The sequence below is a fragment of the Orbicella franksi genome, chromosome 9 (genome assembly GCF_964199315.1).
Source record: "Orbicella franksi chromosome 9, jaOrbFran1.1, whole genome shotgun sequence".
In the NCBI taxonomy this organism is placed as follows: domain Eukaryota; kingdom Metazoa; phylum Cnidaria; class Anthozoa; order Scleractinia; family Merulinidae; genus Orbicella; species Orbicella franksi.
In genome coordinates this window covers 22,693,443-22,719,487 of record NC_138153.1, presented here as the reverse complement: position 1 = coordinate 22,719,487, position 26,045 = coordinate 22,693,443, and the positions used below count along the sequence as shown (strand labels likewise).

Here is a 26,045-nt window from a genome sequence, read left to right as displayed (position 1 = left end):
CCATAACCTTAACCCCTATTATTGTATAGCCTAATGTGAACATCTTTGAGGGTGTAGAGTATTTTGGCAGGTTGCTTAAACATTTCGCCGGTATCAGGAGAGCAAGGTAATTCCTCTCAAACTATTTTTAGATATAGTAGCCAGTTCTCCGGCGGATAATGTTAGCACGAGCGTTGCGTTGATGTTTTCTCTGATGATCAAAATGCACGTATTAAAGCCGCTCTGGACTCCCTTGGGCTGTGACTAAAATTCCCTTTAAATTGATGAGCGGATTCACGAAAACTCTAACAGGAAGCGACGGAGAGAGGGAGAACGAGTAAATGTCTCATCCATACCTACAATTTGGCAAATACTAGTTTGCTAAAAAATTACTGTTATGTTTATTTTAATTATTATTTGAAAAGAAAAACAAATAATTTGGGCCTGTCCTGGAGTCGAACCCGGGACCTCTCGCACCCAAAGCGAGAATCATGCCACTAGACCAACAGGCCAGACATATAGTAAACTCTTTAGACAAATGCTTTAATCTGCCACTCCCTTAACTCAGCTGGTGTTTTAATACCTGTTCTGTGTTGTTGTCGCAGGAGCCATAATCGGGCACGGAGACCGTAAGTCTTGGGATCCGCGAGCACCTATGATATGGGACTATTTTTCTATTTTTAGAACAAATTGCGCCGTCCTGACGTCATATATCCGCGCGGATCCACGCACATGTCAGGGGCTCTCGCGTGGATGTTGTCACGTTGAGTGATCAAATGGTGAGAGTTGCGAGATTCTCTTGCAGATTTTTCACAGCGATGACAAGGAATAAGGCAGGGAATAAGAACCAGGGCTCTTATATGTAGTGTTATGCTCTGAGCTAATGGAAAAGGTAAGTTTTGCAGGGTCCAAAATATTACTTCAATTTCGCGCTGTAAATGAATAATATCTGCTCGCGCTAGTTGTACGCGTAATCTTTTGCGTTTGTTCTGTAAAGAAAAGTTGTGTAAGAAAACTCTTTACTCTGGTATTGAGTTAATTTGTGAGTTTCCCAAACAATGCTTAATCATATTGTTTCTGTTTGTTTGGCGAGTTTGCAAAAGTTTTTGAAAGGCAAGTCTGAGGCGTACAAGTAGCTCATTTGCATAGTGCAGCGCATGCACTTTCAAGTCCGAAGTCGGTGTTTTCAATTGTCAACAAATCTTGACAAAAATTTCTTTCGTTGTGTTTTGTGCTGAGATGTTGCAACAATTTTCACCAACGCCAAAAGGCTGCTAATATCATGTGTGTTTCTTTAACATAGTGAAATTTTACACTGCGAAAATAAAATAGACAAGGAGTTTTGATAACTCAACCAACAAAATCGAAATCGTTATTCCAGTTGATTAAAGAAAGCGTCATCGTAACTTTGCTGATTATTTCTGCGGTATTCACATATTTTCAGCTAAGCTTTTAATACGTTCTGAAACATTTATCAACCTTAAACATATTTAAAAATTAGAGATATTATATAAGTTCGATGTACGTTTTCAAACGAAAGTGGGGAAGTCCAATTTGTCATGTTTTACTGACTGTACAAAACACGCATCGGCGGTCGCTCTTATTCATGGACAACATGAATTTTTTACTCTTCTCTTTACTCTTCTCTTTACACTCTTTTTTTTACTCTGGCGAAATCTTCGCTAGCGTGTGACAAGAGGAGGCAAACTTTGAAGTCCTGAAACGGTGCTATATCCAAATATATCCTACTAGTTTTTTTGCGGTGTTTTGGAAAAGCTGTCAATCTTCAACATATGTAAAACTTAGAGTGGAGTGATGTGGAGCCCTTGTAAAAGACGCTGAGGAACACAACTTGGTCAGTGATATAAAGCGGCACATAACTAAATTCGACACTGTCTTCCTTCACTTAAACTGGAGCATCTTACGACGAAAATACTGAAGTAAACTCCCAACAGACATGAACTTATTGATATGTGGGCCAACATTAAAGCATCAAACATTTCGGGAATTTCGGACGCCATTTCCCCGCGCTGCATCCGCAAAAATCCTCGCAGCATTGTACACGCGTGTGTCGCACATGATGGGGCAATTTTTTCTAAAAATAGAAAAATTCTGCCATATCATAGGGACAGCCCCAGTACCAGAAATGGCGCGCGCTTACGGTCTCCGTCCCCGATTATGGCTCCTGGTACAAATCAATAAGCTAGAACATTTTACAAGACGCTGTTAAAACAAAGCTTAATAAGATTTTGGACGAACACGAAGACTGACTGATCAAGAATGACGTTAATCTCCCGCCAAAGGCAAAAAAGTCCTTAAACATCCCAGGACACCCCGCGAGCCTCTCCATCATGCTGTCAGAATAGTAATATCTAACTAAGTCGTCCCTCGATCGTCAGAAATTACATATTTCAAAAGCGCAAATAAATTTGTTGCTTTCTCGGCACAAGCTACAAAAAAAGAAAAAAAGAACATGCCCGTCTTGATTGACACACGTCACAAAATCATGAATATCAACAAGCGAACGATTGCGATCAGTTGGTCAAATGTCTGAAAAAAATGAAACCAATTTTATCCCTTATCTGATCAGAATGCAAAAAAAAGCCAAGCAGTGAAACAGACATAGAAACACAATCATTATCCCCACATAATGAAAAGAAAAACACACACACTTCTTAATTTTAACAATAATTCTATTATGAAGAGAACACAATTCTCTTTCCTGCCTACCAGATGTTTCTTTCTCGAATCCATGAAGTCTCTCTCCCTCTAATGTAGGGCGCCGTAGCTCAGTTGGTTGGAGCGCCTGTCTTGTAAACAGGAGGTCATGGGTTCAAATCCCATCGGTGCCTTAGAGGGTTCAAACTTTTTAATTCTCAATACTTTTTCATTACTTTTGCTCATCGAAGCTTCACATATTATTTAACAATAAGAGTGTTATTTTAAGGTCCACGCAGGGGTCGACTGAAAAATTACATGACGGTTCATTTAAAGTGCTACTATATATCATGAAATTCGCATCTTTCCTATCTAAGCCATTTTAAAGCACAAAAACGTAGACTGTACGAGAAGAAAAACGCTGTTTACTGTTTCAAAGATCTCCTTTCGTTCCAGAGATATTCAAGATTTTAAAATATGCAAATTTCCAAGTGATGACGTCATAAACTCGAGCAAATTTTGATCAAATTTTATGAAAAAGATATCTCAGCCAATTTGTATCAGAAATCTTTGATTCTTTGCGGTAAGATTCTACTAGATGTGCTCCACAATATGAGCTAAACATTTATGTTACCATGGGAACATGCTGGGGTCCAGACCTCCTCGATATCGAAAGCTTTTCTGGCCACCTTTGGCGTTCCAATTTGATATTTGCCAGTGGTGCCTCATCTGCATGATCCAGCAAACATATAAATATGTTAGGTGGTGTCGGTGGCCTTGTTTCATGTTTTTCCGGCTGAAAATCACTAAAATATTTGAATCAGATTGGAGGGGAATGGAAAACAGTTAGTTGCCCTGGGAACAATGGTTCAATGGTTTCCGCTGCAAATTGACCAAGATAGCTCTATTTATATATTCGATATAATATTGAGCTGTCTTTCATTTGCATATTTTACACATTTTTCAAACTTAAATATCTCCGGAACTAATGCAGATATTTGCAAGCGGCAAACGGCGTTTTTAATATTTCGTGGATTTCCATGTGATTGACCCAAAAATTCAAGGAGTAAAAGTTGATCATAGTACCACGTTAACGTGGTTTAGAAATACTTCGTTTTAGGATCACTAGTGGTTCACCGAGTTTTCCGTAGTGTAGTGGCTATCACGTCCGCCTCACACGCGGAAGGTCGCCGGTTCGAGCCCGGCCGGAAGCATTCTTTTTCGTTTCTTTATTTGACTTCTGCAGTTGCTTTTTACGATTGCATGTCTCGATTTCTTTATGAACTGTTTTATGGCACCTTGTATTTTAAGAGTAATGATACTGAAGTTATAGTAATCTTGACAAGTAAATTAATCATAATTGAAGACTTCGCTGCATCAGTTAAATTATTTAGCAGTTATTTTTCTGTTGTAATATTATGACAACAGCTTGGACCAAATATTCTCAAAGACGTCCAAATATTCTTCCAAAACTAGTAATTTGTTTTATCCAAGACTCTGATTTCATATAACAACCGGAGGATTAGCTATAATGGTAAAGCGCCCGCTTTGCATGCGGGAGGTACCGGGATCGATGCCCGGATTCTCCATATAATATTATTTTGCTTCAAAAGACAAAGTTCAGATCAACACTGATTTTTTACTATTATTTGGCAAGTTATTTTCTTCAAAATTTTACAAATAGCAGTAAGTCTTTTTCATTGTTCTAAATTAGTTAATGTGGTGTATTTAAATTTCCTTTTTCATTTTCGGTAACACCTGACGAAAACTGGTAACCAATTTTTCAAAATAGCCTCGTCATAGCTAAGGCATCTATACAATAGGTATAGCTCAAATGGTGGAGCGCCCGCTTCGCATGCGGGAAGTACCGGGATCAATACCCGGATTCTCCAAAATCAAGCTTTTTGCTACCCATGTTAACATTTTTTTTTTTTTTTTGTCTTTTTGTCTTTTCTGTTTGCAGTTCTTTTTTCCTCATTTATCTGCTCATAAAAAGCAGGAAGTCTGCCATAACTTCCTGCACAAAATTACGTTATTACTCATCATCAGTATTGACTGTTATTCGGATTCTCAATTTTGTCATAGGATAGTTGTTTTTCATTGTTATAGCTTAAAACGTGAATTGAAATTTTCTGTAGGAAACCGTGAATGCACCATATTCTCAATGTTAAGCGGATTTCCACTGAAAATAAATTTATTGAATGCGATCATTATTTTCTTAAATCTTTAACAAGAGTTGGCTCACTGGTTGCGGAACCCAAGTATGGCTTCTTCGGCACAAGTGTCATGGCGTCAGTAACAGCGCGCCAAAATCCACAGTGGAAAAAATGGCGGCTGTTCATTTTACGACAATGCATTGCGTACCTGGATTATCAAAGTAGACATAAAATCGTATCTTTGCAACATTTGTCGCTGTATTACATTAATTGTGTACGCTAGCTTTGAACCTTTAGGAAGTTTTCTGCGCGTTTTTCATGAGCGTTTCTTAGGGATTTTGACGCTAAAAGCTATTGGTAAATGCACCAGTCGCCATCTTGTTGCCCACAGTGGATTTTTCGGGATAATTTTTAGATGGGTTTCTTATCGCGACATCGATATGAACCCACAAGCTTCTAGCTGAAATTTCATCGTGTTTAATAAGTAATGATTATTTATTCATTCATTCCAGCCGGATTCTTAGCAAAGCTGTCGTTGCCTTTAGTTAATTTTCAATCTTCTAATTTCTGCTCTGGAAACAGGGTGTGAAGAGAGTCACGCGTGCTGTCATCATGCGCAGCTTTTTGCTTCACTAATAGGACAACCAAGTACAACTCTATCAGCATGTTTATACCACTTTTTTTCTTAAAGCAGTTAAAAAACTTCCTTTTCTGTTTGATAAGGACTGCACGCAAACAAAAGCAAGCCAAATTTGTGTTTCTCTTTTTGCTTTCTTTGCGCGGGAAATGTTTCGTTGTTCATTTAAAAAAGACATTTCCAGGGCAGCCGATATTTATTAAAACATGTTCAAAGAAGGCTTTGTATATGGTAAACAAATCAAAGGGAGAGTTTCACAGTTCAACGCAAGCCCTAGCTTTCGCGTGAGAATGAAGTATCTTTTTCGCTTACTTTCTTCGCTTTTCTTCCTTCGCGCGTTCGTTCAGTTCTTTACATGCAATAAGCCAGTGATAAAAAAAGAGCCAAAGAAATCGATGTTGTTACGACTTGCGGGGAATTAGCTTAAATGGTAGAGCGTCCGCTTAGCATGCGGGAGGTGCCGGGATCGATACCCGGATTCTCCAGATTGTTTTTTTCTTCAAAATCATTATTTTCCCAGATTCAACAACTCTTTCTTATGTAAATACGGGTGTATGTTTGCAATTAAAAACTATCACCTTTGGGAGAACCTCAGTCGGACCTGGGTGGTGTTTGGCTTTTGCTTACATAGCAAAAAATTAAAATCGTGATTCTAGCGGAACATAACATCAATGAATTAAAGCGTCTGCATGAATAAAATAATGAAATAGCTTTTCTTTCTGTCCATCATCATCAAATAGGAACTGAACCTAAAAGACCTAAACCTCGGTATAAATTTGCTAAGAACAGCATATAATAGTAGGCTGAACCTTAGGCTATTTTCGAATCGATGGCGATCTATAACATCAGTCGGTAATTACATTTACCCTTCATATATGAAGCAGTAGATGGCAGTCTGAACACAAAACTGATTCTCGCACGTGGATTAAATGCTCTGTTTGTTTTAATCTTTCGCGCTATGAAATAAATACTAAGTGACATACATACATACCTACATACACACACACACACACACACACACACACACACACATACACACATACATACATACATACATACATACATACATACATACATACATACATACATACATACATTTTATTTGTTATCAAATTAAAATTACAATTATAACATGCCCGCGGATAGCTGAGCTAATCTAGGCGGGTCATGTTTGGACGAGTGATTACGATCGGCGCATTTTCAATTAATTTCTTCTCCCTGGAGAAAGCAAAATTAATACAAAAACTGCCATCGCCGTACCAACTACCGAGCTAGATTAAAAAGTTTCACAAGATTTCATTCTTAATCAATTTCATTTTCCGAAGAACGATTCAATCATTTTTTTTAAATTGCGTTTGCTGCCATTTATAGACAACAAAATTGATTACACCTTTGCATTAAAGGTTGATTGCTTTGATGACATCTTTCAGGAAGGCTTACTTTAATTTGTTACGAGCCATTTGCTTTGGCACAAACTTCAACGTTCAACAGATCTTCAATCGCTACCAAGTAACGAATCTGGGAAAGAGAATGTCTTTAAACATTTCAGGGAATTCTACAACGAACGGGACAATAGTGGAGTTGGTAAAGAAAGCCTCAAATTAGCCTGCGTAGTAGTCTTTTCCGTTTCCTCTTAGCGGGAGAAAGCGAGAGCCAAGGGGAAGTCGCGCGAACGCGTGGGGCGAGAGCAAAAAGAGGAACGGGGGGGAGGGGGTGGGGAGGAAAAAAAACACTAAAACACTACTGGATATTATTAACTGGGGTCCCAGCGGAACATCCCCACCCAGAAATTCCTAAAGTACCCTACTCCCCGGGTTTTCAGCAACATGTAGTAACATTATAGACAAAGACAAATTTGATCTAGTTCTTTTGTTTTGTGGTGATCAAAAATATATATATAAACAGGTTTTTAATTGAAATAAAGGTCAAGAATTAGGAAAAGAGAAATCAGATAAATCAGAAGAAAATCTTAAGATAGTATTTTCAAGTTCACTTAGTTAAAAGAAATATTGGTCCGTGTGAGGGTCAAACTTACGACCTTGGCGTTATCAGCACCACGCTCTGCCGACTGAGCTAACGGGCCAGACACATTAACCTCAGTGACGTCTTTTATTAAGTTATTCTGCCTTTGTACAAGAAAGTTGGGTCAGGTGAGATAGAGCAAAGGCTTAGTGGTGTCAGTTATTTTGATAGTCCATTGGGCGGTGGCCGGCAGATTATTGTTTCTATGAGATACTTTAATATCTTTAACAGATATTCAAATTTGCAAATTAAAATTTGTCTGATAGTTGTAGCTTTTCAATAAAAGCATTCCACACACTATATATAGCCTCAAGATCAAGTTTATAAATATATCAATGGGGGTCTTTCATTGAACACTGCCGTGAGCAGCTTCATTGTATCAGAAACGAGCGAAAAAGAACAATGCTTGGTTTGGGTGAAAAGATCAAGTCAGGGTTATTTTCTTCCTCGCGCGCGTTCCGAACTGTGTGTTTTGGCTCTCCGAAATAGGCTCACCGAAGCAAAGTAAATGGTCTGCTACACAAATTTTTTAAACCGTGAAAATTTATATCAAACTTTTTAAAAACGGCTTCCTTGGTTTTCCATCTAGTCATTATCAAAACAGAAAAGGGAATTTTAAACTGCTTTTAAAACAAGCAGTATAAACATGTTAATAGAATTGCGTTGGTTGTCCTATAAGTGAAGCAAAAAGCTGCGCATGATGAAAGCACGTGTGATTTTCTTCACACCCTGTTTCCAGAGCAGAAATAAGAAGATTGAAAATTAACTGAAGGCAACGATAGCTTTATTAAGAATCTGCGATGAATGAATGAATATTCCTTATTAAACACGATGGAATTTAAGCTATAAGCTTGCGCTTTCATGTCGATGTTGCGATAACTGGAGAAACCTATGTAAAAATTTTCCAGAAAAATCCACTGTGGGGAACAAGATGGCGACTGGTGCATTTACCAATAATTCTTAGCTTCAATATCCCTAATAAACGCTCGTGAAAAATACACAGAAAACTTCCTAAAGCTTTTAACCTAGCGTACACAATGAATGTAATACAGTGAGAAATGTTGCAAAGATATTAATTTATGCCTACTTTGATAATCCAGGTACGCCATGCATTCAGTGTGGTAAAATGTACAGCCGCCATTTTTTCCCACTGTGGACTTTGGCGCACTGTTACAGACGCCATGACACCTTGTGTCCAAGAAGCCGCACTTAGGCTCCGCCACCAGTGAGCCAGCTCATCTTAAGGATTTAAGTAAATAATAATCTTATTCAATAAACATATTTTCAATGAAAATCTGCTTAACATTGAGAGTATGGTGCGTTCACGGTTTCCTACAGAAAATTTCAATGCACGTTTTAAATTATAACTTGAAAAACAAATATCTAATGACAAATTGATTAAAAAAAAATGGAGAATCCGAATAACAGTCAATACTGATGATGAGTAATACAGTAATTTTGCGCGGGAAGTTCTGGCACACTACCTGCGTTTTATGAGCAGATAGATGAGGAAAAAAGAACTCCCAAAAAAAAAAAAAAAAGACAAAAAGACAAAAAAAAATTTTATGTTGGGTAGCAAACGCATGCGAAGCGGGCGCTCTACCATTTGAGCTAATTCCCCATTGTACACATGCCTTAACTATTGCGAGGCTATTTAAATAAACTGCTCACCAGTTTTCGTCAAGTGTTACCGAAAATGAAAGAGGAAATTTAAATACACCACATTAAAGAATTCAGAACATTTAAAAATACTTACTGCTATTTGTAAAATTTTCAAATACCTTTCCTCTTTAAAGAAGCACTTTTGTTTTTGTGCAGAGAATTCCAAGTGACTACTACGAAGCCCTTCTAGATTAAAATATGACTTAACCAAGTGTTTCTGTTGGCCGGGAAACATTTCCAACGACTTCTAGGAAAATATTAAACTAAAGTAATTTTGATCTAATCCTCTTGTTTTGAAATGATCAGGGGGAATTAACTAATGAAAAAAAAAAAGGAAAAGAGAAATCACAGTACAGTCAGTTACAAATCTTAAAATGGTATTTTCCATGTGGTTTACTTAAAAGGAAAAGTTGGTCCGTGTGAGGGTCGAACTCACGACCTTGGCGTTATCAGCACCACGCTCTACCGACTGAGCTAACGGACCAGACAAATTAGTCTCGGTGCCGTTTTTTTAAGTATTACTGCCTTTGTACAACGTTTGTACAACGTTATCAGAAGTTTGGCCTAATGAGGAACAGCACCCGCTTATTGGCTTTGTTCAAACTGATTTGATTTTATTCTTTAAGATGTATTTATATATTGTTAACGTGCTTTCTCAAATGATGAGGACATTTTTGTTGAAATATAGTTATCCCGAAATTATTTATTGGCAGTTGTTTCTTGTATACTTTCTAATAATGTCTGGTCAATATCAGTAGCATATGTTCTAAATAACAAGGAACTAGAATGAAAAGCAACATATTTTATTAAATTATCTGTTTTTCTAAAATGAAATTCTAAGTAAATTGTTTAGAAAAAAGCTTAAAACTAATTACCAGGTCATGCCTCAAACATTGGTTTTTCAAAAGTTATAGCAACTTGTATATTGAACTAAATGCTTACGCTTTGGGGAATTAGCTCAAATGGTACAGCGCCCGCTTAGCATGCGGGAGGTACCGGTATAGATACCCGGATTCTCCAGCAGTCTTTATTTTACTAGCTAATATGAAGCTTTAATTCTTTTTGAACGCAGATTTTTTTCGGACCGTTGTTGTACAAATAACAGTTTGTAAACTTTTTATTTGGATAATCTAGCTATTAGAGAAGATGCGAATACTCCTATTAATGAATTTTCCGCTGTCCCTCTAAAACAACGTGGACTTCAATCGACCAGCGGTAAAGGAGCAATACCCGAAGCACCTTTCGGTATTGGCGCGGTGTACGCTTTCAGTTACGCTTTTGTAAATCATTGGGATGAGGCAAAAACCACAAAACAGGAGACTTATAACATCGGCAGCCGCTAGATTTGCCAATAAATAATTCTGAGTGGTTTGAAGCGACTGGGTTCTCTTGATTATTAACAGGACGGAAATATTTCCATCGATTCCAACTCCTATAACTACTGACGCTGACAAACAAATCAAAAACTTGTCGATCGTAAAATAAAGTTTTCCATTTCAGGCTAGCCTGCGTAGCAGTCTTTTCCGTTTCCTTTCATGTAAGCGGGAATCGCGCGAGGGCACGGGGACAGAGGTAACAAAAAATTAGTGGCAGGGGGCGGGGCAGGGAGAAAATCGTACAAATTCCCTCCATGGAAGTCTCCGTGGCGCAATCGGCTAGCGTGTTCGGCTGTTAACCGAAAGGTTGGTGGTTCAAGTCCACCCGGGGACGATTCTTTCTGTTTTGATAATTGTTCTCTATATAGTTAGCGTCAAGAGTCCATCCTGTTAGCTTCATTTCTAGTTGTATTGCATGTTAGTAGGTCTTCTCAAACATACAGTCACTGCGCGGATGTGATGTGAATAAACCGTTATTATCGCGATCGTTATCATTATTGGTTTTTTGACGGTTGAAGCAAATGTGGCTGTAATTTTTCATAAAAGGGTACAAATTTGTCCATATTTAAACAATCCAATTAGTAATATAATATGTGCAAAGTCAGTCAATCATAATCCAGAATTTCGATGTGTAATTTGAGCTGGTGTTACACTTTTTGCACTGATGTTACACTTTTTGCACTGGTGTTACACTTGAACTGCACTGCTCTTAGCCAATCAGAATCGAGTAATTTTTTCATGTGTATTATTAACGTAATTACATCACCTTTATTACCGCTGCGCGCATTAATCGCCTGCTCCCGTGACTAGAAGTTGAAGGACTTGAACATAAGCATACTTTTTGTGATATATTAAAACGTTGCTTTATAAACAGCATACCTTGCCCCTAGACAATCGTTTACTTCTTAATTAAGGATATCTGAGACATTTGACGGCTAGTATTGGCTTGCTCATTCGACGGTTGACGGTAAAAATATTGCGGTTTTGACGGTTGACGGTTAATGTTTTGGCCATTTGACGGTTAACCCCATTGAGATCCTCTGCCTAACGCTAAAACAAGGACAGCGTTTGTTTTTGTGTTAAATGTCAATTTCGACTTTTGTATTTTCCAAAGACAAAATCATCGTTTTAAACTTTTCGATTCTTTTTGTTGTGTTCCAGGGTATTTTAAATGGAGTAATTAATCAATTTCTTTTATACGTTTTGCTAATAAGATTTGGCGAAAAAGAGAGATGATGACATTGACCAATCCATTCCACGCAATCCATAATCTTAACCCCTATTATCGTATAGCATGATGAGAACATCTTTGAGGGTGAACAATATTTTGGCAGGTTGCTTAAACAATTCGCCGGTGTCTGGAGAGGATGAAGAGTGAGCCACGTCATGCATCAACTGCGCGCGCTAAGTACTAAAATGAACAATGACAGGGCAGATGGCCACTTTAACGAGCTTGCTGACCCCTACTTTTCTTTCCAGAAACAGATTTTATTTGCAATTATCTCCACATTGTCCAAAAATAAACAGAAAATCAAGGTAGGAAGTTAAAGAAAACAAAAACAAAAAAAAATGATCTTTGCTAGCAATAAAGATAGAAACTTAAAAAAAGAAAAAAAGGTAGGAAGCCGGCAGTTAAAAAAAAGAATTAAGACTTCTCTCCACGGGACGTCGAATCCTGCCATCTTGTGGCTACAAGGCGCGTGAACCTATAGTCGCTAAATGCGAACTTGTTCTTTAAGGAACCTCACCAGTTGACTAAATTCACTTAATAGCCCCACTTAAACAATATTTCGCAGAGAAAAGTTCACTTCAAACTTGGAATTAATACCATGTTTTTCCATGTTGAGATTCGTGTAAATGTTGTTGCACAATGTGTAAACTTATCTGAGAGCAGTTGCGGGGCCCCAACGAAGAACACCGTTGATGAAGTATGCTCCCTGGTAAACATTCATTATTATGGTTATTGTTCTGTGTAGTCGTGTAGTTACCAGTCCAACTCTGCTGATTATTTTTCTGCGTCCCGTCAATAAAGCAAGATCAGGAGCTCATGACCCGGAGCGTCCATCTCCCATACCAACCCTAGGATTCAACCCTTTCTCGTATCTTTTTATTTTTAGAGTCTGACCTCTTGGAGTTTTCGCACCCCGCCTTTCAAACGCCCAATCAAAGCCCAGGTGGTCCCTGAGGGACCCCTAAGAGGTACCAATTCTAAAACGACACATTATCTCCTGTCATAATTTTTTGAGCTCAATACGCTAAAAGGAACCACGAAAGCTGCCGCTGTGGACCTTTTGAGGTTGAACACACTAAGAGGTATTAAGCTATCTTAGTACTGCTGGAAATTACCAAGCGTGAAAGTGGACATGTGATCAACTTAGTACTACATGTATTTACAATGTTTTATTTAATTTTTTTTTTCTTTTTATTTAGCAAACAGGAGGTCATGGGTTCAAATCTCATCGGTGCTTCACAGATGTTGCACTTTTTAATTTGTTATTACTTTTTAAAATTGGTCAACGAAGCTCCACATGTTTTACCACTGGGAATTTTTTTTGTTGTGTTATCCGATGGATTTACTTTGAAGATCTACGCAAGAGTCGAGTGAAAAATTTCAAGAATTATATGGAACGTAATTTGCGAATAAATGACCATTATAATATAGATAGGACCCTGCGCACGCTCTGATTGGTCAAAAACCCATGTTTTATCAGGGTATAAAGCGCTTTTAAAACATTACTTTCATGTAAATAGACGCCCTAGATTACATTTGTCACGTTAGTTCAACGACATTTCTTTGGTCGACTTGTCTCGTTTGATGAATTTATATCAGGAGCCATAATCGGGGAAGGAGACCGTAAGAGCACGCCATTTGTAGTATTGGGGCTGTCCCTATGATATGGAACAATTTTTCCATTTTTAGAACAAATTGCACCATCATGTGCTGCACACGCGCGTACGTCCTGCGTGGATTTTTGCGGATATAGCGCGGGGAAATGGCGTCCGAAATTCCCGAAATGTTTGATGCTCTTGGCCCACAAAACAAAACGTTCATGTCTGTTGGAATATTGCTTCAGTATTTTCGTCGTAAGCTGCTCCAGTTTGAGTGAAGTAAGACAGTGCCGAATTTAGTTGCCCCGGTTTATATCGCTGACCAAGTTGTGTTCCGCTGTTTCTTTTACAAGAGCTCCACATTACTCCACTCCAAGTCTCACATATGTTGAACGAAGATTAACAGCTTTTCCATAAGACAGGAAAAAACCAGTTGGATATATTTGGATATAGCACCGTTTCAGGACTTCAAAGTTTCCCTCCTCTTGCCACACGCTTGCGAGGATTTCGCCAGAGTCTATCTCGACCGAAAAGTAAAATAAAGTAATTGCAAGTTTGAGTTTCGCCTGAATTGTAAGCAACGCTTGATGCTTTATCAAGGCCCAATAAGTGACAATAAAGTTTAGGTCTATAGATTATGCTCAGTTTTGTTTGAGTAAAAATCCAACAAATTGTCTGTTGTCGATGAATAAGAGCGCCCGCCGATGCGTGTTTTGTACAGTCAGTAAAACACGACAAATTGGACTTCCCCACTTTCGTGTGAAAACGTACATCGAACTCATATAATATCTCTAGTTTTTAAATATGTTTAAGGTTGATAAATGTTTCAGAACATATTAAAAGCTTAGCTGAAAATATGCGAATACAGCAGAAATAATCAGCTTTCTTTAATCAACCCGAGTAGTCACGGTCCTCGAATAAAGATTTCGATTTTGTTGGTTGAGTTATCAAAACTCCTTGTCTATTTTATTTTCGCAGTGTAAAATTTCACTAAGTTAAAGAAATACACCTGATGTTAGTAGCCTTTTGGCGTTGGTGAAAATTGTTGCAGCATCTCAGCGCAAAAAACAACGAAAGAAATCTTTGTCAAGATTTGTTCACAATTGAAAACACCGCCTCGGATTTGAAGATACACGGGCTGCACTATGCAAATGAGCTACTTATGTACGCGTGAGACTTTCCTTTAAAAAACTTTTGCAAACTCGCCAAACAAACAGAAGCAATAAGAAACTATCAAAAACAGGGTTTGGTTATGATTAAGCATTGTTTGGGAAACTCTCAAATGAACTCGATACGAGAGTAAAGAGTTTTCTTTCATAACTTTTCTTTACAGAACAAACGCAAAAGCTTACCCGTTCAACAAGCGCGAGCACATATTGTTATTAATTCACACCGCGAAATTGAAGTCTTGTTTTCGACTCTGAAAATCTCACCTTTTCCATTAGTTTAGAGCATAAAGCTACATATAAGAGCCCTGGATCTAATTCCCTGCCTTATTCCCTGCCATCGCTGTGAAAAATCTTCAAGAGAATCTCGCCTTTCTCACCATTTGATCAGGCAACGTGACAACATCCACGCGAGAGCCCCTGACATGTGCGTGGATCCGCGCGGATATGTGACGTCAGGATGGCGCAATTTGTTCTAAAAATAGAAAAATTGAACCATCTCATAGGTGCGCGCGGATCCCAAGACTTACGGTCTCCGTCCCCGATTATGGCTCCTGTTTATATTTCTTTCTTCTTTCATTGCTCTAAGAGTAGTTCGCTCCAAAGTGGTGGGCTGGGGGTGGGGGCGGATAACTACAATGGACTGGCATCCCACTCATGGAAAAGAAGAATACTCTCAGTTGTTCAATACAGCTAAGACTGGGATTAGATCTGCAGTGTGTGGGCTAGCAAGGCCCATTTGCGGCCATTTAACCTTTCCTTACCATTCCGTGCCAAAGGAGGGCGTCAATTTCAGTTGTAAAAGATGAAATTTAACCTTTAACTGCCAGTTTATAATAATGTAAGTCGCAAAGGAAAGAGTAATTCTTCAAAGAATCTTTGTGTTATCTGTGTTATAAAGCTGTTTTGAGAAAGGTTGCGCTACAAAGCGTAAAGAGTACCGCGCTACAAATATATCGAAAGGTGCTCCGGGTATTGCCCGTTTACCTCTGGTCGATTGAAGTCCACGTTGTTTTAGAGGGACAGCGGAAAATTCATTCATAGGAGTATTCGCATCTTCTCTAATAGCTAGATTATCCAAATAAAAAGTTTACAAACCGTTATTTGCAACCTCGTTCCCAGGGTCTCTCATCTTACCGCCCCCTGGAGCGAGCGAAGAGAGACCCTGTTTGGGTCTGGTCACGTGCCACTTTGACAATTGAGAACATCAGGGAGGGGTCCTCTGTAATCAGCAGTTTGTCGCGTTGAGCTTTGTCGCGCGCTGCGACCGCCACATTACCCGCGGGGTTTATCAATACTCAGCTTTCAGGCTGAAATTTCGAATAATATCTGTTCCAACGTTTACCTAAAGGTTAAGCAAATCTGTCTCGAGGCAATTTAGTAGTCGTGATTTTCAGTGTTGCCGTCTTACCCACTGGATTTATGGAAAGTCATTCATATTTCAACTGTGGACGTCGAGCAGCGCAATTTCATCCCGTAGTAATTGTTGTTTCTCCTTTGAATGCACTCGATCAAATTGATGCAAAAAAAAAACATAAGAACGTCTCTAGGATAACGTATAGCTTTCTCAAAGTAAAGCTACGGCAGTCTCTGAAGAAAAGCTTGACGAAGATAAATATGATATTCGTGCAACGCACTGCGCTTGCAAACAGTTCTAATCAAAGAGCCGGGCCCGGCGTCACCTGCGGCGTCACAACATAGAATGCAAGTAAGCAATATGTTCACGGAATATTTTAATCTTTGTCCCTGGAGAGCCAATACTGAGAGCCTTAAAACACATCTTGCAATAGAAACGAACCTAACCAAAGTATAAGCACGGCATGGCAAATTACAGAGGTGTCAAACTCTGAGAAGCGACGTGCAGTTAACAGCGGAACCATGCAGGCCTACGACCTCTAAAAATATGCTGTAACATAATCAAACGACTCCGCTCTACTTATAATTTCCATTTCTTCTAATAACACGGCACAAAAAATGCCCCTCAGAAACACGCTTGAAGCAAAGAAAGGTCGAGAGATCGAGAATTAAATGAAAATGTGCACAATTCTCTCGAACCGTTGGTGTCACGTGCACTAATTTATTAACGACACAATAAAAATTATATTTTTCTTTTTCTAGCCTCGTTTCGTTCGAAGATAAATCCATTTTATCAGCAACGACGGCGAAATGTATACCGCGACGAATTCACTGTATTTATATCCTTCGCGCTCGGCAAAGTTCGGGGCGCCGACATCTTCCGGCATACACAGCCTCGGCTGCGGTGTGTAATTCTCCATTCGCCTTCGTGAGGAGATTTTTACAATATATAACGTCCTTCACTGAACCATGCAACCATCAGCGACATGGATTTCCGCTATCAGATGATGGATAAGTTTTCCTTGGCGTTTGCAGAATATTACCGCCGGACATTGCCTCAGAACATCATATCGTTCTTGGTTTACTTTGGTGACAACACTTCCCGAACTCCCGTAGGCTAAGTATAGACAAAATTCCTACTAGGCCGCCCATCCCTTCAATAATTTAATTGTCACCTCCCAGATTCTGGCAGGCACGTGACCAGACCCAACCAGGGTCTCTCTTCGCTCGCTCCAGGGGGCGGTAAGATGAGAGACCCTGGGAACGAGGTTGCGTTATTTGTACAACAACGGTCCGAAAAAAATCTGCCTTCAAAAAGAATTAAAGCTACATATTAGCTAGTAAAATAAAGACTGCTGGAGAATCCGGGTATCGATCCCGGTGCCTCCCGCATGCTAAGCGGGCGCTCTATCATTTGAGCTTATTCCCCAAAGCGTAAGCATTTAGTTCAATATACAAGTTACGATAACTATTGAAAAAACAATGTTAGAGGCATCACTTGGTGCTTAGTTTTTTTGTTTTTTTTTTCTAAATGTACTTAGAATTTCATTTTAGAAAAACAAATAATTTAAGAAATATGTTGCTTTTCATTCTAGTTCCTTGATATTTAGAACATAAGCTACTGATATTGACGAGGCATGAGTATAAAATAAATGGGGAACAAATTCTAATAAATAGTTTCGGGATAACTATATTTCAACAAAAATGTCCTCATCATTTGACAAAGCACGTTAACAATATATACATACATCTTAAAGAATAAAACCAAATCAGTTTCAACAAAGCCAATAAGCGGGTGCTGTTCCTCATTAGGCCAAACTTTTGACAACGTTCTTGTTCAAAGGTAGTAGTAGTTAACAAAAAACGGCACAAGGATAATGTGTCTGGTCCGTTAGCTCAGTCGGTAGAGCGTGGTGCTGATAACGCCAAGGTCGTGAGTTCGACCCTCACACGGACCAACTTTTCCTTTTAAGTAAACCAGCTGGAAAATACTATTTTAAGATTTATAACTGACTGTATTCTGATTTCTTTTTTCCTCTATTTTTTTGATTAGTTTATTCCCCCTCATCGGTTTAAAACAAGAGGACCAGATCAAAATTACTTTAGATTAATATTTTCCTAGAAGTCGTTGGAAATGTTCCCCGGCCAACAGAAACAGTTGGTTATAAGTGATATTTGAATCTAGGGTTTCATGGTAGTCAGTTGGAATTGTCTGCAAAAAAAGGAGGCAGGTGTTCCGTTGTTTCATATGGCCGTTGTGACGTCACAAAAACCATCGTAATATTGCCTGCTTCGTTATTATGTTGTGTTCATTGACAAAAGAGTGTTACAAAGGGCCTCTCCGGGAGTCGAACCGGCACCTCTCGCAACGCACCTAAAGCGAGAATCATGCCACTAGACCAAAAGGCCAAACATGGTTGAACGTCATTTAACAAAGGTCTTAATCTACTTCTCTCTGTCGAACTGGTTCTATAACACCTGTTTTGTGTTGTCTCATTGGCCAAGACAGTTACTACCCAATTCCCCTGGTTTTTCGCTTTTCAGGTCTTTCGAGCAAGATACAATAATGTAACAGAAACCTTACGCAAGTTAGAATTTCTTCCAAAAAAATTGATCAAAATTGTACAAAAAGTGTTCAAGGAAGCCTCCGTGGCACAATCGGTTAGCGCGTTCGGCTGTTAACCGAAAGGTTGGTGGTTCAAGCCCACCCGGGGACGGTTCTTTTTGTTTTGATAATTATTTTCTATATACTTAGCGTCATGATTCCATCCATCCATCCTGTTAACGTAATTTTTAGTTGTATTGCATGTAAGTAGGTCTATTCAAACGAACAGCCACTGCGCGGATGTGATGTGAATAAGCCGTTATTATCGTGATCGTTATCATTATTGGTTTTTTGATGGTTGAAGCAAATTTGGCTGTAATTTTTCATAAAAGGGTACAAATTTGTCCATATTTGAATAACCCAATTAGTCCTATAATTTGTGCATTAATTATGAGTTCTTTAATCTTCGACTGTTTGTCTAATTAACGTAATTACATCACCTCACCGCTGCGCGCATTAATCTCCCGCTCCCATAACTAGAAGTTGAAGGACTTGAACATAAGTGTATCTTTTTGTGGTGCATTAAAACGTTTATTTCTAAACAGCATAAATTTCCTAAAGTCAATCGTTTAGTTCTTGATTAAGGATATCTGAGACATTTGACGGCTACTATTGGCTTGCTTATTTGACGGTTGACGGTTAATTTTTTGGCGATTTGACGGTTAACTCCACTGAGATGCTCTGGTAACGCTAAAACAAGGATAGCATCGTTTTTGAAAAACTTCAATATTGAGCATCGTGAGAAGTAGGCAAATGTTCAACTGTTTGTTGTACTTCGTAGACTTATTTTTTCTGTCTTCCTGATAAAAAAAACTAGAAACTACGAGTTCCTGATTAGCACAACACTGAGTATGGCAGCTTTCAGTCGTAACGGGTTTCCGTAGTGTAGTGGTTATCACGTCCGCTTTACACGCGGAAGGTCGCCGGTTCGAGCCCGGCCGGAAACACATGATTGTTTTTCCTATGAGACTAAATCTTGCTACCAACTCTTACAAAATTTTGAGTCAGCGAAAACAAATAAAAAAAAAAAAAAAAAACGAAAGATGTTGACGTAGCTGAGCTTATTTATTTTTTTATCCTTCAGAAACTTCATATTAGGATCGATACCTTAAATAACGCTATCGAGCTATGATCTTAACAAAGCTTATGTCACTGATTGTTAGTGGATTGGTAGCCAGAAATGTATGAGTTTCAGCCGGAGAAACCAAAAGTCTCTCTGCTATAAGTTGACGGTTGAGTGCAATTTCTGTGTTAAATGAAAGCTTTCAAATGACCCAAGGACAAAAACCATCGCTTTAAACTTTTCCGTTCGTTTTGTTTCGTTCCAGGGTAATTTAAATGGAAAAACTAATCAATTTCTTTTTTAAGTTTTGCTAATAAGATTTGGCGAAAAATAGCGTGTTAGCACGCGAGTTGCGTTGATGTTTTCTTGGAGGATCAAAATGCACGTATTAAAGCCGCTTGGGATTCTCTTGGGCTGTGACTAAAATTCGCTTTAAATTGATCAGCGGATTCACGAAAAGTCTAACAGGAAGCGACGGAGAGAGGGAAAGAACGAGTGAATGTCTCATCCATATCTAAAATTTGGAAAATACTAGTTTGCTAAAAATTGTTGTTATGATTATTTTAATTATTATTGGAAAAGAAAATTAATTCGGGCCTGTCCGGGAGTCGAACCCGGGACCTCTCGCACCCAAAGCGAGAATCATGCCACTAGACCAACAGGCCAAACGTGTAACAACTTTTTCAATCTGCTACTCCCTTGACTCAGCTTGTGTTTTAATACCTGTTCTGTGTTGTGTTGTAGTTTCCAGTCCAACTCCGCTGATTAACCGAGTTTTCCGCTTCATGTCAATAGAGCAATACTGACTCAGCACTAACACGAGACATGAAATGCGAATATTTTATTGCGGATGCGTAAATCAGTCATCTGATGCGGATGTATTCGCCCGTCTAATAAGATAGTCTATCTCCTTGCAAATTAAAACTGTTGATTCTAACAATTAGAACCTGTGCTACGCCAGAAATGAAAAACCACTAAAAACGTACCCTTAAGATGTGGTCAAAAAATGTGTGGAAACGTATTCCTCATTTGCTGCAGAAGCACGGGGCCCCGAGGAAAGAGTACAAAATCAATAAGCTAGAACATTTTACAAGACACTGTTAAAACAAAGCTTAATAAAAGTTTGGACCAAGACGAAGACTGACCGACCTAGAATGACGTAAATCCCCGCCAAAAGCTTAAAAAGTCATAAAACATCCCATTACACCCCGCGAACCTCCCTATCGTGCTGTCAAAATAATGATTTCTGACTAATTCGTCTCTCAATCTTCAGAAATAAAGTATTCCAAAAGCTCAAGTAATCTGGTCGTTTTCTCGCTACAAGCTCCAAGATGAAAAAAAAAAGACCAAAAAAAACATTCCAGTCTTGATTGACAGACTTCACAAAATCATGAATATCAACAAGCGAATTGTTTGTTAAACGTTTTTTCATCAGCGGGAGCGATTGCCATCAGTTGGTGAAATGTCTTTAAAAAATGAAACCAATTTTATCCCTCATCTGATCAGAACGGAAAAAAAAAAAAAAGACAAGCAGAGAAAAAATAGCCAAACAGACAAAGAAACAAAACCATTAACGCCATAATGAAAAAAAAAACACACTTCTTTATTTAAACAGTTATGCGATTTATGTAGACCTCACAACTTGAGCTGTCTTGGTACTGCTAGGAATTACTAACAAAGTGGACATGTGACCAACTTAGTACTACTAACAATGTTTATTATTATTATTATTATTATTATTATTATTATTATTAAAAGAAACATACTAAAACACGTTATATCTAATGTAGGGCGCCGTAGCTCAGTTGGTTAGAGCGCCTGTCTTGTAAACAGGAGGTCATGGGTTCAAATCCCATCGGCGCCTTTGAGATGTCGCACTTTTTAATTCTCATTACGTTTGCTCATGGAAGCTTCACATTTTGTATAGCTGGGAATTTTTGTATGGCTGTGTTATCCATTGGATTTACTTTTAAGGCCCACGCTTGAGTCGACTGAAAAATTATGTGAAGGTACATTTAAAGTGCTACTATGATGAAATTCGCTTCTTTCCTACCTAACCCATTTTAAAGCATACACAAGAGACTTTACGCCGAAGAAAAATGCTGTTTACTATTTCAAAGATCTCTTTTTGTTTCAGAGATATTCAAGTTTTTAAAATGTGCAAATTAGCCAGGTGATGACGTCATAAACTCCACCAAATTTTGATCAAATTTGATGTAAAAAGATATCTCATGCAGCCAATTTGAATCAGAAATCTTTGATTCTTTGCAGTATGATTCTACTGGGTGAGCTCCACAATATGAGCTTATCAATTCTGTTACCATGGAAACATACCGGTTTCCAGACCTCCCCAATATTAAAAGCATTTCGTTCCATTTTGATATTTGCCAGTGGTACCTCATCTGCATCATCCAGCAAGGATTTAAATATGGTGGGTGTTGTGTTTCCCAGTGGTACCTCATCTGCATCATCCAGCAAGGATTTAAATATGGTGGGTGTTGTGTTTGCCAGTGGTGCCTCATCTGCATCATCCAGCAAGGATATAAATATGGTGGGTGCTGTTTGTCGCCTTGCTTAATATTTCTCGAGCAGAAAATCACTAAAATATTGAAAACAGACTGGAGAGGACTGAAAAACAGTGAGTTGCCATGTAAACATAATTTTTTATAGCCATAGGTGTGTAGCCTGTAGAACTATCAGCCTACCAAGTTTCAATGGTCTCCGCTGCAAATTGACCGGGATAGCTCTATTTATATATTTGATGCAATATTGGGTTTAGTGTATGACGTCATCAGTCTTCTCATTTGTATATTTTACTCATTTTTAAAAACTTAAATATCTCCGGAACTAATGCAGATACATGTATTTGCAAACGGTAAACGGCGTTTACATCTTTCGTGGAATTCCATGTGATTCACCCAAAAATTCAAGGAGTAAAATTTGATCATAGGACCACGTAAACGTAGTTTAGAAATACTTCGTTTTAAGATCATTAGTGGTTCACCGAGGTTTCCGTAGTGTAGTGGCTATCACGTCCGCCTCACACGCAGAAGGTCCCCAGTTCGAGCCCGGCCGGAAACATTCTTTTTCGTTTCTTTATTTCACTTCTGCAGTTGCTTTTTTATGATTGCATGTCTCGATTTCTTTATGAACTGTTTTATAACATCTTGTATTACAGTGACGAGGAGGCCAGTATAGTGGCGGGAAAGAACCTGATTTCCTGATAACCTGATAGCCTGATCTTGAGTAATGATACTCAAGTTATAGTAATCTTGACAACATAAACACTCTTGTTCTTTGGCCATTTCAATTTAACAAGAAATAAAATGCAAACAGCGGCAACAAACATAACACATGAACTACGCATGGTTTGGAACAACAATCTAAAATTTTCTTGACGTTTCGCATGCTACAGCACGCATTTTCAGAAGTGACGGTTACAAAAAAACGAAAGATTTAAAACTTAAAAATACAAAGCGAGGTACTGGTAACTAACTAAACAATAACGAAAACAAAAGGTGATAGCTAATAAAGAGACAGCTTTTCACTGCTAGCATTGTCATTAAGTGTTGGTTTTAAGTCTCGTATAAACAATGTTTCTTTTATTTTACAATGTAAATCACATTGTCCACTAGCTAAGACCTCGAAATGGTCCCATTTGATTTTATGGCCGGTGGAGATTGCGTGATCAGCAACAGCGGAAGCGTGACCCACTTGCGTAAGGGCTTTAAAATGCTCGACCTTTCTGTCATGCAGTCGTCGCTTTGTGTTTTGCCGATATAGAAAGCGTCACAATCCCAGCAGCTGGCTTTGTATACGACTTTAGATTTTTGCGAGCGATTTAAACGATCTTTGTAAGGAAAAAAGGACTTAACGCGGCAAGTGTTCTGAAAAATCAACCTAAGACTGACGAAACCAAAAACTTTATTAACACAAGATTTAAGACGGCGTTTAAAAATTTCGCTTCCAAAACCTAAATAAGGAAGCACAAGGATTACATCTCTCTTGGGAACCGTGGTAACAGTTTCGGAAGGTCTGTTCCTATGCTTGTTTAAGACATCATTCATATTGAAGGAAATTATGCCTTTCGGGTAACCATTTAGAAGCAGTGTTTTCTTTAGATCAGAGAGAGCAGTGTACGGGTCCGCAAATGATCCCAGGACCGCAAATGATCCCCAAATTGAACCGCAAATGATCCCGCACCGGAAATGATCCCCATATTGGACCGCAAATGATCCCGATCAAAAAATAAGGAATGGCATGGATATCAGAGGAAGGTGGGAACATATACAAAAATTATGAAGTAAAAAACATGTTTTATCATTTTACAAAAAAATATTCCACAGTTGCTGTTTTGTTCTTCGAACGGTTCAGATCGTTTTCACCGTCACGCAATAAAAAACAATAATAAATCGAAAACCAATCAATAGAAAAAGCTAAGACATTGTGATATACGCTATAGAAGATAACTAAATAGGACACTTCTCCAAGTTTTAGGCCTGTGCGTTTCCCCAAACTTCAGAAATTCGTCGTAAATGTTTCCCAGAAATTTACAGAGCCCAGTAAGAAAACGCCATGTTGGTATACATTCGTGGTACACCAATATGGCAGCCGGAATATAGTGTAAACATCTAGAACTTACTTTGGGTTTCCGGGCGACTGATTATCAGTACTAAACAAACAAGCATTCACATAAGCACTTTTCCTAATGTTCTAACTTCCAAAAAGGCTCAAAATCATGAGATGAGGATATATTTTTCAACAAACACGATCGTAGCCTTGCGTCACGCAACCTCCATAACCCTGAAATTCAAAATGCTCTGGTTTCCAAACGAAGCACGCTAATTGTAAACAGATATAAATATACCGCCTCTTATGCCTGATGAGGATAGAAACACGTCACGTGAAGACGATCTATTGAATTAGAATTCTTAGAAAAACACAAACTTGTAAACATTCTCGAAATCCCGGTGGCGATAGTATCAAACATCTATCAAACAGCTAACTTGTCAAAACGAAGTGCAAGTCTTGGCCTTGCTTGGTCATGAAGGACCATGAAGCTGAACTTCATAACTATAGCTTGGAATTTTGGCTTCTTAGAATACTCAAGTAGTCATTTCCGAGGAATTAAAACCAAAATACGACCAAGGAAAAATAACAAAATAAATTTGTTCAAATTTCCAGTGCTATACACCAGGTGTTTTACAGAGTGATGAAGCGATAGGCCTCTAGGTCTCGGGGGGGGGGGGGGGTAATTTGGGAATTTTCGGGTGGGGATGTGCCGCTGGGACACTGGAACCCTTAGCCTATACCAGAGCTAGTTCAGCTGAATTTTGCTATCCTATACTAGAGAAAACTCCCCAAATCCCTCCATTTATCGACACTGTTGAGGCTGATTTTGCGTAAATTTAAACTTGCCGATTTGATTTTTTTATATTTTTGAGTGGCAATTCCTGGTTTCCTTAGTCTAGATGAAATCTTCAACTAACTAGTCGGTTTTGTGAAAAATTATACCCTATTCTAGACCCAAACGCTCTGATTTATATATCCTATCCTAGAGTAAACTCCTTGAAAACCATACCCTTCACAGCGGCACATACCTCTATAGCCCATATATGGCAGTGCCCCCCCCCCCCGGGCCCGGGGGTTAGGTCTACGCAGGTAACAGCCTCTTCCTTAATAGTTGCTTCATGGTTAGATTTTAGTTTAAAACTTTAGACGAGTGGCGTTAATGGCTGATAAAATGTGATTTAACTATAACACCGAAATATCAATGTTTAACAAAAGAGGATATGTAGCGTATGTTGCACTGATCATAATTTTACTGAGAATTGCAAAGAAATGCAAGCCAAGTCGCGTTTTGATGATTGAGTGGTGATATTCATAACATCGTAGTTAGCAACACAATTTAGTCGAAATGACCCAATATGCCACGGGTTAAAACTGACCGGGTTCAATATGACCCGGGTTAAGACTTTGCTGGGTATCGAGAGCAACATTATTCCCCTCCAGTTACCGCACCGACTAAGGTCCCCTTTCTTTGTCAGCTTTACTAGAAGACCTCTCTTCCAGTCATCTGGAAGCTCTTCTTTCTCCCATGCGAAGGTTAAAATTCTATGCAGTGCCTCCACAGTACAAGGACCTCCCTCCTTCAATGCCTCAGAAGGGATGTTATCTACCCCTGGAGCTTTGGCATTCTTTAGTTGAGTGAGGGCTGATCTTATTTCTCCTTTGAAAATAGGTCCTGCGCCGATGTTCAGGGGAACATCTGCAGGCAGAGGATCTGGTAATTGGCTTGGGGCTGGTCTGGTCAATACGGATTCAAAATGCCTCTTCCATCGCTGGAGCTGATCTTCCATTTTCGTCAAGAGAGTTCCACCTTCACTTCTAATTGGGCGATTCTGGTTGCATCTTATCCCACTAAGTTTTCGTGTTGTCATAAATAGTGTTCTTAGATCATTGTTCTTAGCCGCGTCTTCTGCTTCTCGTGCAATGCTCTCAATTAAATCCCTTTTGTCTCTTCGGCAAGATTTCTT

At 38.8% G+C, this 26,045-nt stretch overlaps 12 non-coding genes across 12 annotated transcripts; 9 read left to right on the top strand and 3 right to left on the bottom strand.

Annotated features, from left to right (window-relative positions):
* Positions 1 to 419: 419 nt before the first annotated feature.
* On the bottom strand, positions 420 to 491 carry Trnap-ugg (transfer RNA proline (anticodon UGG)). Its single transcript has one exon. It is a non-coding gene; the product is annotated as a tRNA-Pro (tRNA).
* Positions 492 to 2,757: 2,266 nt separating this feature from the next.
* On the top strand, positions 2,758 to 2,831 carry Trnat-ugu (transfer RNA threonine (anticodon UGU)). The gene has a single exon. It is a non-coding gene; the product is annotated as a tRNA-Thr (tRNA).
* Positions 2,832 to 3,777: 946 nt separating this feature from the next.
* Positions 3,778 to 3,851, top strand: Trnav-cac (transfer RNA valine (anticodon CAC)). The gene has a single exon. It is a non-coding gene; the product is annotated as a tRNA-Val (tRNA).
* Positions 3,852 to 5,842: 1,991 nt separating this feature from the next.
* Positions 5,843 to 5,915, top strand: Trnaa-agc (transfer RNA alanine (anticodon AGC)). The gene has a single exon. It is a non-coding gene; the product is annotated as a tRNA-Ala (tRNA).
* Positions 5,916 to 9,525: 3,610 nt separating this feature from the next.
* Trnai-gau (transfer RNA isoleucine (anticodon GAU)) lies at positions 9,526 to 9,598 on the bottom strand. The gene has a single exon. It is a non-coding gene; the product is annotated as a tRNA-Ile (tRNA).
* Positions 9,599 to 10,750: 1,152 nt separating this feature from the next.
* Trnan-guu (transfer RNA asparagine (anticodon GUU)) lies at positions 10,751 to 10,824 on the top strand. The gene has a single exon. It is a non-coding gene; the product is annotated as a tRNA-Asn (tRNA).
* A 6,902-nt stretch (positions 10,825 to 17,726) lies between these two features.
* Positions 17,727 to 17,799, top strand: Trnai-gau (transfer RNA isoleucine (anticodon GAU)). The gene has a single exon. It is a non-coding gene; the product is annotated as a tRNA-Ile (tRNA).
* Positions 17,800 to 18,484: 685 nt separating this feature from the next.
* Trnan-guu (transfer RNA asparagine (anticodon GUU)) lies at positions 18,485 to 18,558 on the top strand. The gene has a single exon. It is a non-coding gene; the product is annotated as a tRNA-Asn (tRNA).
* Positions 18,559 to 19,320: 762 nt separating this feature from the next.
* Positions 19,321 to 19,393, top strand: Trnav-uac (transfer RNA valine (anticodon UAC)). Its single transcript has one exon. It is a non-coding gene; the product is annotated as a tRNA-Val (tRNA).
* Positions 19,394 to 20,102: 709 nt separating this feature from the next.
* Trnap-ugg (transfer RNA proline (anticodon UGG)) lies at positions 20,103 to 20,174 on the bottom strand. Its single transcript has one exon. It is a non-coding gene; the product is annotated as a tRNA-Pro (tRNA).
* Positions 20,175 to 21,299: 1,125 nt separating this feature from the next.
* Trnat-ugu (transfer RNA threonine (anticodon UGU)) lies at positions 21,300 to 21,373 on the top strand. Its single transcript has one exon. It is a non-coding gene; the product is annotated as a tRNA-Thr (tRNA).
* Positions 21,374 to 22,517: 1,144 nt separating this feature from the next.
* On the top strand, positions 22,518 to 22,590 carry Trnav-cac (transfer RNA valine (anticodon CAC)). Its single transcript has one exon. It is a non-coding gene; the product is annotated as a tRNA-Val (tRNA).
* Positions 22,591 to 26,045: the final 3,455 nt, after the last annotated feature.